This window comes from Phacochoerus africanus, chromosome 3 (genome assembly GCF_016906955.1).
Source record: "Phacochoerus africanus isolate WHEZ1 chromosome 3, ROS_Pafr_v1, whole genome shotgun sequence".
In the NCBI taxonomy this organism is placed as follows: Eukaryota; Metazoa; Chordata; class Mammalia; order Artiodactyla; family Suidae; genus Phacochoerus; species Phacochoerus africanus.
Genome location: NC_062546.1, coordinates 174,632,969 through 174,648,656, shown reverse-complemented (window position 1 = coordinate 174,648,656; position 15,688 = coordinate 174,632,969). Strand labels below are relative to the sequence as shown.

The 15,688-nt window shown below is 46.4% G+C and overlaps 1 long non-coding RNA gene across 1 annotated transcript; it reads right to left on the bottom strand.

Annotated features, from left to right (window-relative positions):
- Positions 1–1,109: 1,109 nt before the first annotated feature.
- Positions 1,110–13,223, bottom strand: LOC125123472 (uncharacterized). Its single transcript, XR_007134069.1, has 3 exons — positions 12,085–13,223; positions 4,558–8,806; positions 1,110–2,420 (listed from the first exon to the last, which is right to left on the bottom strand). It is a non-coding gene; the product is annotated as an uncharacterized LOC125123472 (long non-coding RNA).
- Between the last annotated feature and the right edge of the window lie 2,465 nt (positions 13,224–15,688).

Genomic DNA, 15,688 nt, shown 5'->3' with positions numbered 1-15,688 from the left:
ACATTTAAATGATAAAATCACTACCCTCTGGCCTCTCAGAGTTCTCCTTTCCATTATGCCTGTAATTTTGATACATTTCCATCTGGTGGTAATTCCTTGCTCCAGATGCATAGATCCAGGACATTACCTGGTACATAAATCACTAGAGTGGTTTCTCAAAAGAGAGATGTAAATTCCTTGCATTAAATTGCCTGGGACCTATTACCTTGTTAAAACACAGATTCCTGAGGCCCCACGCTACCTCCACCTAATTAGACTCTTTGGGGCCTGGGGTTCAGGCATCTCCATTTTTAAAAAACATCCTTGCTGGTTCCAATGTAGGTTAGTTTTGAGCGTCATTCATTTTGAGAAAAACAGGAATGTTAATAAGAAAACCTAAATATACAGTGGGCAATATAGAAAGTGATACTCTGTAGAGAGCTTGGAACAACATACAAAGAACTACTACACAAAAATCTATGTTTAGGTTAAGTTCTTCGGCCCACTAGACTTTGATGACTATCAATCTTTGTTCCTTTGTGACTCAACTTTTCCTTTTTTTCCCTTTAAGCAAAACGTCTCGATTTTCAGTTACTCTTGGGGTGTAGACTAATCCCGTGGTCTCTCCTCACAAGCTACGGGAAGTCTTTCTCATCCTGCAGGTTTTACTGGAAGCCTTTAGGACACTGATCTCTTCACAGTGTCTCATAACCTGGTCAAAGTCCAGCCAGCCTCTTTCCTATATAAGCCTGGCTTTATTAATCTCATGAAAGTACCTAGACCACATTTCTACATCTTGTGGTTCAACACTCAGAGACACAGAAAAGGAAACACACAAAAAAGGATAAAACAAAATGGTAATTTCTAAAATTGTTTTTTTTTTTTTCTTTTTAGGGCTGCACCTGCGGCACATGGAAGTTCCCACACTAGGGGTTGAATGGGAGCTACAGCTGCCAGTCACAGCCACAGCCATGCCAGATCCAAGGCTCTTCTGCAACCTACACCATAGCTAACGGCAATGCTGGATCCTTAACCCACTGAGTGGGGCCAGGGATCGAACCCACATCCTCAAGGATACTAGTCAGGTTATTAACCCACTGAGCCACAACTGGAACTCCCAAATTGCTAATGTTAAGATTTTTAAAAATCTTAATTAAAGATCAGAAAATGTCCTTTTGGTAACCAAGTCACACCTTTCCTTCTACAACTGGTTCCTCCAGATGTGGCAGAGGAGTGATTTTTGCTTACCTGATGATTATTCTTCTGCTAAATTCATAGCTACATATATCCCAGCTGTCTTAATTCCTTTCCCACTACTTGGATATTGAATTTATAAAAATCAGCCAAACCTCTTTTTTCTCTTAGTATTTTAAATTTGAACAAGCCAAACAAGTTTTGAAGCATTTTTTGAGTAGTTACTTGACACTATAACACAAATACATTTAGGCCTTCAAGGGCAATATATTAAGCTGATCTGCAAAATGTTCCTCTTTTACTATATTCAAGACATTTTGTTTTCACTTGCCAGTTCCTGATGAAGAAATTTAATATTTGTTTTGTTTCATCTCCAGCTTCTGCCTACTGGGAAAAGATTCTCTAGCAATTATCACAAAGTGTCAACAGAATGAAAATCATTTGGATATTTTGTTAGTTGAAGGGAGGGGCTGGATTGTCATAATGAGGTATTACTTGTATAACTTAAGAATTATGGTAGTCCATCAGTTGACTGGTGAGTCATTCATTCATTCATCCATTCACTCATCATTTCAGCAAATATACATCAAGGACCTACTTTGCTTTGTAGTGTTCTAGGTGCTGGGAAGGAAAGATAGATATGAAATTGGCTTTTCCATCAAAGTATTTGTCAGAATTTATGGAGGATAAATGCAAGACAATATAGATGGTACATGTCTATGTACAGTTTTCTCACAGAGATACTTGGTTCCTGAGGTCCTAGGCAATTCAGAAGGGGAAAAATTCCCAAGGGAATGTTGGGATTCGGTTTGACTTTCATAATATTTCTACCCCCAGTTCGAATTGAGTCCTGGAGTCTTCTTTTCTCAACGAAGGAATGCCAGCATCTGCCTCTGACCTTGACTTTGTGTGCCTCTGGATTATTTTCTTGATTTATTGGTACTCCTGGAAGTAATTCCTCATCGGTCCTCTTAACAACTTCAACCTTTTACATCTCTTAGAGAGCTTGTGGGAAGCCTTGAGAGAGCTGCTCCCAAGAGCTGTCAAGTTGTCAGAAATGGAAGAAATGTTTCCAAAAAAAGGGGGTGCAGGCCCCACCGAACATTACTGTGGGTCTTAAGCAAGGGTGAACCTAGCATTCATTCGACTTGATGGCATGAAAGATTGCATAGCCCCACTGACACAAATGAAGGTGGGCAGCCTTTACTTCCAAATTAGCCCAATTGTGTTCTGGACAGAGGAAGATTCTGTTGGGTGAAATAGTTGAGAAGAATGATTACATGTTTGTTCAATATTATGTAGATCATTTACATTAAAATTGGGGGGTTCCCACCTATGGGGCTAATAGCTTAGGGTGTGGGCTTTGGAGCCAGGACATCCTTGTTCCAATCTGGCCCCAGCCTTTACTCACAGAGTGATTGATACCAGGCAGGTCACTTTTCCTTTTTGGATTTCAGTCTCCTTATCTATAGCATGAGAAAAACAGTAGAACCTATCTTCCAGGGAATCATGAGGATAAAACCAGTAATTCCTTTAGCAAATTGTTGGTTCCCTGATACATGCAAACTATTACAATTATTCGTAGTTCAGAAGCACTTCACATTCTGCTTCCATTTCTCAGGGTTGCACCATTCTGGAGACCTGAGAACATGTCCTTTTAAACTTAAACCATGTTATTACTGATAATTACTGTTACTACTGATTCATTCAACCAACCCATGCATTTAACGAGACTTGGAGTCCCTCTGCTCACAACAGTGGCACTTATTACACAGTGGCTGTGAAAATAGGCACTGCCCGTGTGCCTGAGACCTAGCAAAGTCCAGAAAGCTGAAGAGAACCTGGCAGCTCACAGAATGAAATACATTTTTTTTTTCATTTGGCTTCCTAGAAATCGAAGTCCAATGGCAAGTGCAAAAGTGATGAGAAAGACGGCAGTTATGGCTTCAGTTGTTACAGTCAATTGCTCCTGTTCTCCGAGCTCCTTTCTGTCCCAGGGACCCCCATGTAGACACATGGAACCACTGAGAAGTGTGAATGGGAGCCCCCATATGCCTTGGAGTCTGCGTGGGATTTTCTGGAGCCCCGAGAACTTTTGTAAATTATTTACCTCTTTCTTTTAATAGCCACTTCCAAGGCACATGGAAGTTCCTGGACCAGGGATCTAATCTGAACTGCAGTTGTGGCAATGCGGCAGCATTTAAACCACTGCACTAGGCCAGCCATCGAACCTGCATCTCTGTAGCAACCTGAGCCACTGTAGTTGGATTCTTAACCCACTGTGCTGCGGTGGGAACTCCCAATTTTTTGGGCTTTTTAACTAGGTAACTCATCCACATGGCTCATACATTAAAAAGTATACAATAGTCATCACGTGGAATTTCTCCTTCCTCCTAGTACTCACCACCCTCATGCATAAACCTCATTATTTCTTATTTAAATTTCAGGTTTACTGCTTGGTAGCATCCCAGAACACCTGGCTTCACAGGGGTGGAGAATGAATGACAGGGACCCATGGTCAGGAGGCCTCTGAACTTGGCCTAATGCTCTGCTCTTGCTCTCTTGGAATTCTTCACAGTTTTTGAGCATCCTCAGTTTCATTTGTCACTAGGTCCTGCACCTTACATAGCCTGCCCCACATGCTAGACATGGTTCTTCACTTTGCCTTTTTGCTTAACTATAAGTCTTCAAGATCTTCATATTTCTATATAAAGAACTTTCCAGAGTTCTCTTGTGGCGCAGTGCGTTAAGAATCTGGTGTTGTCACTGCAGCAGTTTGGGTCGCTGCTGTGATGCAGATTTGATCACTAGCAGGAAACATTTCACGTCAGGAAAAAAAAAAGAAAAAAGGAAAAATGTAAAGGAGTTCCCATTGTCATGTAACGGAAACGAATCCAACTAGTGTGCATGAGGATATGGGTTCCATCCCTTGTCCTGCTCAGTGGGTTAAGGATCTGGCATTGCTGTGAGCTGTGGTGTAGGCTGGCAGACATAGCTCTGATTCGACCCCTAGCTGGGAACTTCCATATGCTGCAGGTGCAGCCCTAAAAAGCAAAAACCAAAAAAAAAAAAACCAAAAAACTTTCTTCTTCAATTATTATTATTATTATCATTATTATAGCTGCCCAGTAGTCTATCCTTGAGGATTTGAAAATATATGTATAGCTACTTTAGGAGTCCCCCAGGGATCCTTGTTTCAATTTCTCAGTCCTTTGATGCTTTCAAACTTGGTTGAGAGAAGTACCAGAAAAATCTTCCCTCTAGGTGAATCTCCCATTCCGCCTGCATGGTTTTACAAGCCCTCAGGAGCAACCTCTTTATAGCCCTTTGGCCAGCAGTGCCCCCCACAATGAGTCGTTCCCTGCCACCCCCATCCTACTTTACCTTTCAACTCCCTGTTACAGAGATGCTTGACGCAGAATCACCTGAGCTCCATCTGTCACCGCAAACCACTTCTGTCTTTGCCTTTCTCTGAAGACAAATAGTTTGGACTGAAGGATATAGTGGCCACCAGAGACCCATGTTTAGAACTCCCCATCCATTCCTTCTTTATTTCTCTGAATCATTATTTCTAAATAAATCTAAGGTCTTGGCTCAACAATTTGCCTACTTTTGAGAAGACATCTGAGGCCCTCCGCCCCTCCAACCAGAGTCATGTCCTGAAGCTCATAAGTTCTTTTGAAGCGGACAGTACCTCAGTCTCCATTCCGGACCTGTATCTACAAAACCCCCTCTGGGAGTTAGAGATGAGTGCCCAGTCCTTCAGGAAACAGCCCCACATAGTAGGACGTATAGCCTTTCTGAGCAGCCTTCCTTTTGGAGAGAACAGAGCTTCCTCTGAAGCCCACATTCCCTGAGAGGCTGGTGCTGGGGGCCTTGTACCTGGGCACATGTCCGGCCTGCTACCTGTCCTCTGGCCATGGCTTGGGTTTGAGGTCATGGATGCGTGTCGTTGCGTTAGACTTCGTTGACTCAGTATGAGCGGTAAATGATGGCAGCTGTCCTGCGGAGCCCAGAGAGATGCTGGCAAACAGAAGCGCATAGCAGCCACTGGGTCTTGGCCCTTCTAACGTGCTGGATGCTGCACCCACTGGTGTGCACTCATGCAGCACAGACACACAGAAGTGAATGGTGAGGCAAGTGGGTGGGGCAGGTCCACTGCGTTGCTGTGTTACCGCCGCTGTTCCCCACCAGAGAACCACAAACCCCCAGGGGCTTACCGCTCCTTGCTTCAGTCAAGCCATGCTCTCGGCATCTGATAGGAAGATTATCTAGATGCTAAAAAGGCACTTTGGAGTCCAATTCTGCTGCCAGGGAAAGCTTCCAGGTGCTCTGAGACTCCACTGGGAGAAAACAAGGCTGCAACTCCAAAAAAAGCGGCACATCCACTACTCTGGTCTCAGTACACTCTATTTGTTTAGTTTATTTGAATATATGATAACAGAAGTGCTGGGGTGGCAAGAGCTAATTAAAATAAGAAAGAATGATCTTAAGAGAGAAAGGGGGAACAGGCAAAGAAGCTGTAGATGGTTTCTCCCCACACCTGCCAGCAATTAATTAATCACTAATCCCTTCATTATTTCCAACTTAGGAATCTCTGTCCCCTGGATAGATTAAAAAAAAAAGGTTATTATTTTTAAGTGTCTAATTAAGATGTGTTGAAAGACAATCTCTAAAATGGGTTTGGCCAGCTAATCACATCTACAGTGTGGTTGGGGGTTGCCGAAGTACAGTCCTGGGCTGCCTGGAATTGGAAAAAAAAAATCTTTTCTCATCAAAATGCTGAGCCTTGAAGCCCTGTTTTCCTCCCAGCTCACTGTGTGCTGCTTCTCACTCCAGGCGTGGAGGGGGCGGGGGCAAGGACAGAGTGAGAGCATCCGCAGTGGTCTCTTCCTCCTTCCTGCATGGAGCGGGGTGGGGGTGGGGAATGGAGAATTTCCACTGAATCGGCCTGGCCTCCTGGTTGGAATATCTATATTTATAGCAGCGTTACTGAGACATCATTCATGCTCCGAAATTCACTCTGGATTATATTCACCCACTGCAATTCACTCAGGGCTGCGTCTCCTCTTTGGCTGAGGACAGGTGGATGGAGTTCTGAGTTTTGGACATTTCCATCCTGAGCCAAGGCCGGGTGCCAGGTCCAGCCCAGAGCCACACAGCTGCTTGTGGCCCTGTTTTTCTATTACCTGCTCGCCCTTCTCCGCTCTTGGCAGCTGGGGATCTTTCCCCAAAGTGATTTACGGCGCTGTGTGTCAGGACGTGTCTGACACTGATTGAGTCCCTTATCTCCCTCCTGTGTCCTCCCTGCTGACAGCCTCGCCCCCAGGTATCAATCAGTGCAGCAGCTCCCCACTCCTGGGTGAGCCAGGGGCTGTCAGGGATGTGCTCTGACTGTCATCTTCATCAGAACTGCCACCTGCCCTTCACAGCTTAAAGAGTCTCTTTAGGGCGTACAGGGGAGAGGAGCTGCATAGACTGTTCCCAACCAAACTGCCACAGCTTGGGACGATCCTGTGCGTTTCGCACAAATTTGAGGAATGTGGTCCCCAAATTGACTCTTTGCTAAAAGGCAGCACAGGGGACATTTATCCGCATCAGCTATTCAACCTCCAAATCCCCTTCAGGATGTTGAGGGGGTGGCGGCAAGCTCCCCTCCCCACCCCCACCCCTCAATTGAACATGACGTCCTCTTAGCAGGGGCTAGAGTCACAGAGCGAGCTTTGCGAATTCTAAGGTGGGGCTTTAGAAGAGGGCACATGAGGATCATATAAGAGAAAGGGGACATAAAGATGCCAAATGAACCCAGGAATGGTGGGTGTGGAGGTGTAGCCCCTGAAGACTCCACAGGACATTAAAACACCAGAGCTGCACAGAATGAAACAGAACCTCCGTGTGAGCCTGGCTTTGGAATCGGCCCCAAATGCAGTGACATTTTCTTTTTTGGCTGCTTTGAAAAAGGAGGAGAGGAGAAAATGTAGACTCTGACATTAAAGCTGGATGGGGCTGAGACAAATTGAATAGTTTTGAAGGTTTCCCCAGCACTAAGGAGTCCGAGGGCATGTCTCTCCGGGCGCTTCCGTGAGAGGTGGGTTCTCTTTTCCTTAAGCCCAGAGAAAGCTGCAAGATGAAATGGCAGCTTTCCGTCCAGGTCCTGGCAGGGCAGTTTAATATTTATCATCGTATTGGCTGGGGCTCCTCACCCCCTCTAGGTTAACATTTGCAACAAGAACTTGACCGCGCCTCTGAGTGGTGAGGGGCAAGGGGGAGGCCAAGGGGCTGAGCTTCTTGCTCTCCGGCAGAAGGTACCCACAGACAGTCCCATCCCAGGTCGAACCCGGCTGTCTCCACCTGGCTTTGCATTTGACTTTAAATGCAGATCCAGCTGGCTGACCCCCCTGCATGTGAGTGGCATCTTGACGGAACAGAAATCTCATTAAAGAGCTATTGACCCATCTGTCTGCAAGCTTTTGACTCTTTGCTAACCTTCTGCTTGTGGCCTGTGATTCCTGAACGTGGGAAGTGGTCATTGGAGAAGAGATGAGAAAGAGGAACGAGGCAATGACGGTATGTGACATGGACTAGTAAGGACTTAAAGGCCACTGGATCTATAACGTCCTCTTCGCCACCACAAAGTGGAGACTCCTTGTTCCCAGGACCCCAGCACTTTGGGGGCCAGAGTGGCTCCAAAGCCAGCACGTCTCATTCACCTTCGCCTCCCACAGTCTCCAGCATGGCTCCTGGGCTGGCACCCAAGAGAATCTACATCTGTCTGTGTCTATGTTAGGAAAGGTTAGAAACACAGGAAAACCTGGGGGCCAACTGACACAAGAACTGGACACATCTATGGGGAACCACACGCATCCAGGATGGAAGCAAATTCCATGAACAGATTAAAAAACATGGCATTTTGTTTTAAAGCCATAGACATTTAACGCCACCAGTGCCAGACTACAGTGGTCATACCTGGTTCAGATTGCAAGGCGAGAATTTCATGTGGCATATAGGTCGAATCTGCTTCCATTGGCTTTGGCTGCCACCATGCCCCCCTTTTTGATTAGTATAGCTGAATAAACTTCCCCCGCCTTTGGGTTCTGCTCCCACCATGCAACACAAATTGAAAAAGTGGGGTGGCAGGCGGCAGCAGTGGGGGCTGGGCTGGGGAGGGGACCGCGGGGGACCTTCCATCTTGTTAATGTAAGACTTCCTTATGTGATGGGAGCCAGGAGCAGCCTGTAATGAATTTCTCCTCTGGTAATCATTCACCAGTGCATTGTGACCCGTGTGTTTTTGCTGTGCTACACATTTCCAGACTTTCGCAGTGACTTGTCAGCACCTAGTAAAAATGAATTGGACACGACCCATCTCTTCATGCGATGCCCTCCCCAGCTGCCTTTCGTCTCGGTTGAGAGAAGGAGTAGGTGGGACCACCTGGAACGGCAGCCGTAGACTCCGAGGCTGTGGTCTGATTCCAGGCCCATCTCGCAGGCAGAATAGCGCGGGCGTGCCAAGTCTGTGGGCGCTTTTGTTACACTGAGCCGTGTTCTTTGGTCCAAATGGTTCCAAAGTGGCCTTTGCCTTTTGCACCTGTTGTTTCTTGCTGCACGATGAGCTGTGCAGGCACTTTCTTTCACTGAGAAGACATGGGTGCAAATGGTGGTACAATTAGGCATCTGGGCACCCCATGGGTTCTCACCCACTCTGGTGTGAAGATGCATTGATGGCGGGGGACAAGGCTATTGTCTGAGTCATAGGCATGAGCGTTGCCATCTGCAACTGTAATTCGAGCCACGTGGTCAATCATAAGAAGGGGTTTATAACCAGCTTTTACTGCATTTGTGGATCATGATGATTAAACAACAGATGGGAAACCCAACCAAGATTTCTAATCTCTACCTCCTCACTGATGGAGTGAGTGAGGGCTGAGGGAGTCACTGCATGGCCTGTGTCTAGAGCTGAGTCTATAATCAGGACAGCTCCCCCTACCCCCGCTCCCGGTTTTCTCTACTTGGTTTGTACACTCTTTCTTATCAGACCACAGACCACTTTTGCTTTTGAAAGGATGGTCCCTGAATCTTGGGAATGTTCCAGGAAGCCCATGGTGAATAGGAAGTTTCTCGATTCCGGTTGCCAGATAAAATACGGGCTACCCAGTTGAATTCCAATTTTGGATAAATAATAAATAAACTTTCAGTTTGGTATATCCCAACTATTACATGGTATTTTCACTTGGAGGGAAAAAATGCATAAAAAAATGTGGTAAATTTACATATCATAAAACAGACTATTTTAGCCCTAAGAACAATCCAGTGGAGTTACATACATTCACAATGTTGTGCAAGCATCACCACTATCCATTTCTAGAACTTATTCATCATGCCAAATTAAACAATAATACCCCATGAACAATAATACCCCATTCTTCCCCCCTGCCCCCCCAGCCCTTGGTAACCTCTAATTTACTTTCTCTTTGAAATCTGCCTATTCTTGGAGTTCCTGTCGTGGCGCAGTGGTTAAAGAATCCGACTAGGAACCATGAGGTTGCGGGTTTGATCCCTGGCCTTGCTCAGTGGGTTAAGGATCCGGCATTGCCATGAGCTGTGGTGTAGGTTGCAGACTCGGCTCGGATCCTGCGTTACTGTGGCTGTGGTGTAGGCCAGTGGCTACAGCTCTAATTAGACCCCTAGCCTGGGAACCTCCATATGCCACAGGAGCAGCCCTAGAAAAGGTAAAAAGACAAAAAAAAAAAAAGATATCTGCCTATTCTTGGTATCTCATATTAGTGGAATCATACATGTTCCTTTTGTGTCTGGCTTAGCTCGCCTTAGCATAATATTTTCAAAGTTCATCTATTTTGCAACATGTTTTGGAATGTCATTCCTTTTTAAGGCTGAATAATATTCTGTTGTATGTATAGTTTGCTTTCCATTCATCTGGTGATGGGCATTTGGCTTGTTTTCACCTTCTGGCTACTGGGAATAGGGCTGCCATGAACATTGGTGGGCAAATATCTGCTTGATTCCATTTCAATTCTTTTCTTTTTATGGCCACACCTGCAGCATATGGAAGTTCCTGGGCTAGGGGTAGAATCAGATCTGCAGCTGGGGCCTAGGCCACAGCCATAGTAACACTGGATCTGAGCCGCATCTGCAGCCTACATCACAGTTTGTGGCAACGCCAGATCCTTAACCCACTGAGCGAGGCCAGGGACTGGACCTCCATCTTCACAGAGAAAACATCAGGTCTTTACCTGGCTGAATGAGAACTCCCTGGCTTTCAATTCTTTTGAGTCTATGTATTTGGAAGTGTAATTGCTGGATCACATGGTAATTCCATGTTTAACAGTTGGAGGAACTTCCCTACTGTTGTCCACAGTGGCTCATGGTATTTTTATTTGTTAAATCTGGTGACCTTCCAACTTTTCCAACAGTATTTTATTTTATTTCATTATTATTTTTTATTTGTCTTTTGTGCTTTTTTAGAGCTGCACTCGCAGCATGTGGAGATTCCCAGGCTGGGGGTCTGATCGGAGCTGTAGCCGCCGGCCTACGCCACAGCCACAGCAACGCCAGATCTGAGCTGCATCTGCAACCTACACCACAGCTCACAGCAATGCCGGATCCTTAACCCGCTGAGCAAGGCCAGGGATCAAACTCGCAACCTCATGGTTCCTAGTTGGATTCGTTAACCACTGAGCCACGACGGGAACTCCTCCAACAGTATTTTAATCTGTATATATGTACTTATTTATTTATGGCTGCACCTGTGGAATGTGGGAATTCCTGGGCTAGGGATCAAACCCATGCCACAACAGTGACAACACCTAATCTTAATCCACTAGGCCACAAGGGAACTCCCGATTTGCATATATTTAACCTAAATTATCATATTTAAGCAAGTAGTGCCCAGCTCTATACCGGAACTTGTGGGCATAATTTCCCAGTTCAGGCTCTAGAAAACTTACTTCCACATTTTCCGTTATAGTGAAGCACAACAGCAATAAGAAAGAATTAAATCAGTGACCTTTTAGTCTGTACAAACTGGGCAGCTTGATGCCTGCCAGAAAGGGGAGTTTATACAAGTCATTTCTTCAACAAATATTTTTTGGGCTTGCACAGTGTCAGGTATGAGTTGGGGGTCCTGATACAAAGGTGAATGAGATGCTTCTCCCTTATCTTCACTTTTGCTCCAGCCGGGTTTCCCTCTGCCTCCGAATCTCTGCACCTGCTGGTCCTTCTGTCTGACACTCTCTGCCCCTGCACTGCTTATCATCTGGCTCACCCAGGGATGTCAGGATGCTCAGGGGCAGCTTCCCTGGCCCTCCCACACACTCCCAGCTCTCTGAACTTCACTCCGTAGGTCCTGCCATGATTGTCAGGACAGATTTGTGTGGTTATATAAATGACCTAAGCCTCTCTCTCTAGATTGCAAGCCCCCTGAAGGCAGGGTCGGCTGTGTATACCATTGTCTCCTAGCCACCTAGCAAGTCACATAGTAGGCATTTAATATAAAACAGGTTGATTATACGAATGAAGGCATGTCTACCATCTTCCCATAAGAGTTAGTGGGAGCTAGACAAGCAAGCATGTCAATTTCTATGTAAATGGCTATTGGTGAAGGGCTCTGGGAAAAAGAGCTGTTCTGTTGCAAGGGAGCCTGGATTTGGGCCAGCTCCACAAGAGAACTGTGCTGGAAGATGTGCTTCCAGCCTCTCTGCAGAGGGGAGGCATCTGCAAAGCTTTATCCTCTTTGCTTTGTACAGCACAGATTCAGACAACCGAGCAGAACTACTTCATCAGCTAGTATGTCAGAGTTTGGGGCTCAAAATTCATTGAACACAAATCTTCACTGTACACCTGGAAAAAGCAAGATGTGCATGACCTTCCCAAGGTCACAGAACTAGAAGCATACCTGAGAAGCGTGGGTGCCCAGCTCTGGAACCTGTTGTTCCACCTCCTCAGTACTCCAAGTTCAAGGGGAGAGGCGCACTGGTAGATTGCAAAATCCTTTAAAGGCTTCTCTGAACTCCCCCAGGATTTAAAAACAGTTGGCTGGAAATAGAAATGTGAATGCTCAAGGAGAGGTGAGATGAGAGGTTGGGGGAGGGAAAAAAGTGAAGAAAAAAGACAGGTCCAGAAAGGCCGTCTGCCAGAGCCCTGGAGTCAAGGCTTGGCAATGCGGCGGGGCTGCCAGTGGGCGCTCAGAAAGGCTGTGCTTCAATTCCCCGCGGAGGCAGTCAAAGGCTTCAGGATGGAGATTTATTATCGGCGCTGGGCTCCAAACCACCGCAACCTGGCTCTTGCTGGTTCTGAGAAGTCTGGGCAGCTGCGGAGGCTGCAGCCCGCCCTTTGCAAACAGAACTGTCCCAGTTTCCATGGGAGGCTGGTTTGAATCTGAGTAGAAGAGGGTCCATGCCGGACCACAGCTGGCCGGGAAGAGAGAGGACACAGATGTTACTATCTGGATAAGCTGCAGAAACGACTTGACCTATGGCTCTCTCGGATGTCCCTCGCCCCATCTTCAGGGAGACTAGGAGACGCGCATCCTTCCGCCAGGAGAAGAGCAAAGGAGAAGGACTGGCTTCGGCGGTGGGCGGGAGCAGGCTTGGGGCTTCTGAGGGGTGGGAGTTCGGGGGCAAGCCGTGCCTCTGCCTGCGTCCTTGGACTTCCGCGCACCTTCTCTTTGGCTGATGGGAACTGGCGTTAAAGTTACTGTGAAGCCGCGGGTGGCGGGAAGGGAGCGCCAAGGGCCCGCACAGGTAGCATTTCCTATTCTCACCAGCGCTTCCTTACCTCGCTCCCTATCCCACAGGGAAGACGTTTCCCTGGGAGTTTTGCTTCGCTCAGCCTGCGACTGGATCCTGAAGCGTGTGAAAACTGGAAGAGACTCATCTTTCCCTGTCTTCTTCAAGCTCCCCACCCCCATCGCCACCACCACCAGCGTTGCCGGGGCAGAGGCACTTCGGCATCCAGATGGGTCCTGTTTCCCTCAGGGATGGGCCTGTTTCAACTTCATTTCGCTGCCTCCCCTGTGGATTGGGTAAACATTTCCAGAAGGATGCAGATAAGGAAGAAGAAGAAGAAAAAAAAAACCAAAAAAAAAAAAAAACCGCTTATGTAAACATTAGATGGCTAGGGACCAGGAGATAGTTTATTAGGGCTTTAAAAATACCCACAAGCTCAACTGAAGGAAAGCAGAAACTTGCTTTCATTTTAACCTCTGTTATTGTTGCTAGGGTCAGTAATGCCATACAGGCAAGCATCTCAGGAGACATGTGATATCATAAAGAGCACAAGAGGGCTGAGAGGGGAGCTGCAGAGAGACGGTTGGGGTGACCTTACTGGCCAGTGGAGTGGGGATAGGGTGCACTCCAGGGCTGCCTTTTCTCTAAATTATTGAAGGCGGAAGAGTGATGCAAGAGAGCACCTCCTTGCTGTGCCTTGGAGACTCTTACCTCTTACCTGGCTCCCCAGTTTTGATACTGTTCCCCCTGTAGATGGCGCTTTCATTGCCCTGCTGTGTGGTCCTAGGAAAACAGCAAACTCCCAGGGCAGGATCTTTATATGCTGTGTCTTCTATTATGAAAGCTTTCCCCAGGTACTTTGCTTAGCTAACTCCTCATCTTTTCAGGCTTTAGCTTAAATGTCACCACCTCAAGGAGGCCTTCCCAGATCAAGCATTTAGAGGCAGAGTTCTCATCAGGGCTCTGTAGAAAGGAATCTGGTATCCATGAGGACTCCGGATCCCTGGCCTCGCTCAGTGGGTTAAGGATCGGGTGTTGCTGTGAGCTGTGGTGTAGGTCGCAGCTGCTGCACAGATCTGGCATTGCTGTGGCTGTGGCATAGGCTGGCGGCTACAGCTTCGATTCGACTCCTAGCCTGGGAACTTGCATATGCTGAGGGTGCGGCCCTAAAAAAATAAAAGAATTTAGAAGTAGTGACCCTGGAAATTTTTTTTTTTTTCAGGGCTGTACCAGGGGCATATGGAGGTTCCCAGGCTAGGAGTCCAATCGGAGGTGTAGTCACCAGCCAACGCCAGAGCCACAGCAATGCTGGATCCAAGCCTCATCTTCGACCTACACCACAGCTCACGGCAACGCCAGATCCTCAACCCACTGAGTGAGGTCAGGGATCGAACCCACATCCTCGTGGATGCTAGTTGGGTTTGTTAACCGCTGAGCCATGATGGGAACTCCTGGAAATTCTTTTTAAGAAAAATTTCCAGGAATTCCCTGGTGGCTCAGTGGGTTAAGGATCTGGTATTGCCACTGCTGTGGCTTGGGTTTGATCCCTGCCAGGAAACTCCTCATGCCCTAGGTGCAGCCAAAAACTAAACAAACAAACAAACAAAAAAACCTAAAAAAATATTAACAAAGAAAGTTTCTAAGACATATATTGTATTATATCAGATTTATTTGGTTTCATTATGATGTGCTGTTGACTGCAAAACAGATGTTATATTTAATATAATTAACCCCAAACCTGTAACACCAGTAATAAATAGCTGTGTTTTGGAAACATGAACTCAAGTGACACAAATATTATCCCTTTACTATCTAGTAATTCTCTATTAGATCGCTGCATATATTGCCTTCATCAAATTTACTAAAAGCAATCCTTATGTGTTGGCTGTTTGCTTTCCATCCGCTTCACTGGAGTGTGAGTTCCAAGAGCTTAGAAAATCAGGAATTAACTCAAAGACATTTCTTGAATAAATGATTGAACCAAATGTGAACAAAGCTTCAGGATGGGGGCAAATTCAGCTGCGGTTCTCTGCTTTAAGTCTCGTGTGTGTGTGTGTGTGTGTGTGTGTGTGTGTGTGTGTGTGTGTGTGTGTGTAAGTCCATAAGAAGGTTTTTCCCTTCCCCTCCTCCTCTGGCAACTTGTACCATCTAGGAGTGTCTTTGACCTCCTTCAGCTTCCCCTGGCCAAAGTCTAGTTTGTTTTGAATCCCCAGGCTACAAGATCCTTAATCATTTTGTGAAGTCAGGCCGCTTTTCCTTTCTCCTGGGCCAGAGGTTCTTAAACTTGAACATGTATTGGAATCCCCTGGAAGGCTTGTTAAAATGTAAATCCCTAGGTCTTCCTTTCAGAGTTTTTGATTCAGTAGGTGTGGGGTGGAGTCCGGGAATGTGCAACTCTGACAAGTTCCCAAGAGAGGCTAATGCTCCTGGTCCAGGGACCACATTTTGAGAAGCACTGCGACCTTGCAATCACCAGAGATATTGACAAGCCAATGTTTGAGCAGAAAGGAAGCAGCAGAAGTTGCAAGGGGCTGGCGTGTCTCTGGAGGAGGAATGTTTGTAGGCATCTCAGAAATCTACCAGGCAAGGCTTTGAGCTTAAGTAGCCCACCTGGCCAGGTAGCCTATTACCTGTCTACATCATATTTTCATTTTACGAAAGGCCAGGTAGCCGATCTACCTAATGACTTCATATAAAAGTGCTGAGAAGCACTGTCCCAAGAGAATGACCCATTGTCTTGATTTGGCTGGGATTGATGGGTTTCTTGGGACA